General features: G+C 24.9%; 1 long non-coding RNA gene across 2 annotated transcripts; it reads right to left on the bottom strand.

Moving 5' to 3' along the window:
• On the bottom strand, positions 1 to 3,187 carry LOC111031524. 2 transcript variants are annotated; one of them, XR_002604214.1, is made up of 5 exons: positions 2,986 to 3,187; positions 2,064 to 2,209; positions 1,207 to 1,369; positions 567 to 765; positions 1 to 48 (listed from the first exon to the last, which is right to left on the bottom strand). It is a non-coding gene; the product is annotated as an uncharacterized LOC111031524 (long non-coding RNA). The 2 variants fall into 2 exon arrangements; XR_002604213.1 differs by lacking the exon at positions 1 to 48 and having other exon boundaries at positions 564 to 765.
• Between the last annotated feature and the right edge of the window lie 6 nt (positions 3,188 to 3,193).

The following is a 3,193-nucleotide window of genomic DNA, read 5'->3' as shown; positions in this document are numbered from 1 at the left end:
TAAGAAGACACCGACTGGGCCATTTTGTTTGGCCAATTTGTCTTGTACCTGAAAAAGAATAAACAGTTAAGTTTTGTTGAATTTATAAATATGAAATAATGATGATAGTCATCATAAAACGAGTCATTAAACCCATACATAGTAATTTACCATAATTATGTGTACAAATTTAGTGTTTCAGTAATAAATCTTATTTGTTTAACATTTAAATAGTTATACAATTGTACTGTCTGTGGACTTCTTTTACAATAATAAACAGCGGACTTTGCTCATAACGTCATCAACTGATTGACTTTTTTGTCAGTAACATATGAATGCAATTAACAATTGGGATTATTAAAAGTAATTTGAACAATAATCAGTATTGTTTTTCAAAAATAAAACATAATATAAACGGATAAAAAGTTTTAATTATTCAAATTTACTTAAATTAAAATATTTTATAATTCTTATTAACTTTTATGAATATTTTATATATTATTTAAATTAAAATTTTTTTCGTTTATTATTGTAGCTATTTAACTGTGAGATGACATTATATTAAATTAGTGAATTGATTTTCTTACAGTATTAAGATTTTTACATATTTATACAATATATATTTCCATATTTTTCTGTTTATGAGATATACATTAAACAGTGACGTCTCGTTCTGTATAAGCAATGCCCATATAATTTATTTTGTTCTTTGAAATCAAATGAAATGCTTCTTTTTTTTGGAAGACTTATTGAACCAATTTTGCATGGACCGATAGACTAAACAACCTGAAAAAGAATAGCCAGTTCAGTTACATTGAATTTACAATTAAAAAATAATACTACAAGTCATCCATACCATTATGACATAGCTATATGTACATATTTAGCAATTTAGAATGAAATCATATTTTTTTCATGGTTAAATAGTTAAATATCATAACTGTCCGTGGTGTAGTATTAAAAATATAAACAGTAAACACTTGTCATAACATCACTAAATAATTGACTTTTTTGCAGCATATAAATATAAATAATATTTCAGTCAATTATAGGCGATTTGAACAATAATCAATATTGTGTTTTAAAAACAATAACATTACATAAACAGAGAAAAAGTTTTTTTTAATCATTTTTTTAAAGTTAATTTTAAATTAGAATTAATATGAAATTATACGAATTGTCTACAATAATTACATAAAAAGTATCATTCCTGTATGATATACTTACATTAACATTTAATAGTGACACTGTGTTATACTCCAACTATATCTGTTATGTCTTTTCTGTTTTTGAATAAAACATTTTTTATTACATTTTCAAACAACTGGATTTGTTTATGTAGACACGAACCACAGAGCTAAGCTTGTGTTGTGTTGTGATACACTGCCACCTTAAAAATAACACTGAATTACATTTTGTTAAATTTCTAAATAGTTTTTAACACCGCAAATCATCAAAAATATATGAAAATCTTTATGCCATAATACAATTTTAGTAAAAATGAAACACGTTTGCAATGTTGTGAAAATTTTAAACGATTGAAATTCTCATTAAAAGTTATAATTTTTTACTTTTACCATTACACATCAGTTAAAAATTAAAATAATAAATGACAAGTATTTCAAAAGATGACAACATTATCTGTGTAGGTAAGATATGCTTTTATGACTCCAAATTTTAAATTAAATAAAGTACAGTATGTTAAAATCTCAATAAAAATTGTTGGGTATAATTTTAATTAAAAACATGATATTAGTGGAAAATAGAAATTAACAATAAGTTGCACCGTTTTTTAAAAATACCATGATACATTTAATTACTAATTTGAAATAATTTAAAATTATGCAATTTGTGAGTGCATGACTTTATGACAGTAAAATTGCACAGTGACAAACATGGTAAAAAATACAATGATAATCTAAGAAGATACTTTTATAGAACTTGCATTGATTTTACAATGAAACATTTGAATAAGAATTCAAACACTTGTATTTGGCTAAAAACCTAATACTGAGACAACAAATTAGTGTAGATAATTAAATGTCAGACGATATTGTATTAAATTACACAATTCTATTTCCTACCGGGGATGATTTTTCTGTACATTTATGAGATGAATATTGGACCGCGACATTAAGTACTATTCAAGCCAAGTAGTTATAACTTCTTTGGTATTCTGCATTCAAATGAAAGACACTGAGCCATTTTGTTTTTCTCGCTTGGCTTTTACCTGAAAAAGAAAATTCAGTTCAATTATGTTATATTTATAAATACGAAATAATGATACTAATAATCATAAGTCAAGTCATATATCCCGTACATAGTAATTTACCACAAGTATGTGTACAAATTTAGAGTTTCAGTAATAAATCATATTTGTTTAACATTTAAATAGTTATATCATTGTACTGTCTGTGGGCTACTTTTACAATTATCAGCCACGAACATTGCTCATAACAGCATCAAACATTTGACTTTTTGTCCGCAACATATGAACATAATTAACAATTGAGATTATTAAAAAATAATTTGAACAATAATCAGTATTGTGTTTAAATAATAAAAACACAATGTAAACTGATAAAAAGTTTTAATTCTTCAGATTTAAGTAGTTTATTTATACTAGGATTTTTATGAATTGATAAAATTCTAACGTTAGGTATGGTTCATAACTTCATGAGTGCATGACATAATAGCATTAAAATTTTACACTGACAAACATGGTCCAATGATAAACAAATAAGATAATTTTTAGAACTTGTATTGATTTGACAGTGAAACATTCAAATAAGAATTCAAACATTTAAGTTATAGATGCCTAACTAATATGCTAATAAAATTGATATAAATGACCATAGTATACCTAACAATAAAGTTCTTAAAACGCAAAGATATCATTATCTAATTTGAATATCCAAGTTGCATGAGAGAAATGTAGTCGAAGAAAAATAAAAATTTAAAAAGTAAAATAAAAATGAAAAAATAAAGTTAATGGCAATCGCTTACTATTATAGCTGATTAACTGGAAGATGACATTGTATTAAATTGCGTTATTTCTTTTCACACAGTGGATGATTTTTTCATACGTTTATGGGATAAACATTAAACAGCGACATTTTGTTCTATTCAAACCACATTGGTGTAGTATGTTTTGTATTTTGAATTCAAATGAAATGTTTTTAATTAAGAAGACACCGACTGGGCCATTTTGTTT

This window comes from Myzus persicae, unplaced genomic scaffold, assembly GCF_001856785.1.
Source record: "Myzus persicae strain clone G006 unplaced genomic scaffold, MPER_G0061.0, whole genome shotgun sequence".
Classification (NCBI taxonomy): domain Eukaryota; kingdom Metazoa; phylum Arthropoda; class Insecta; order Hemiptera; family Aphididae; genus Myzus; species Myzus persicae.
The sequence above is the reverse complement of the archived record's forward strand: the minus strand, read 5'-3'. Positions and strand labels throughout refer to the sequence as shown.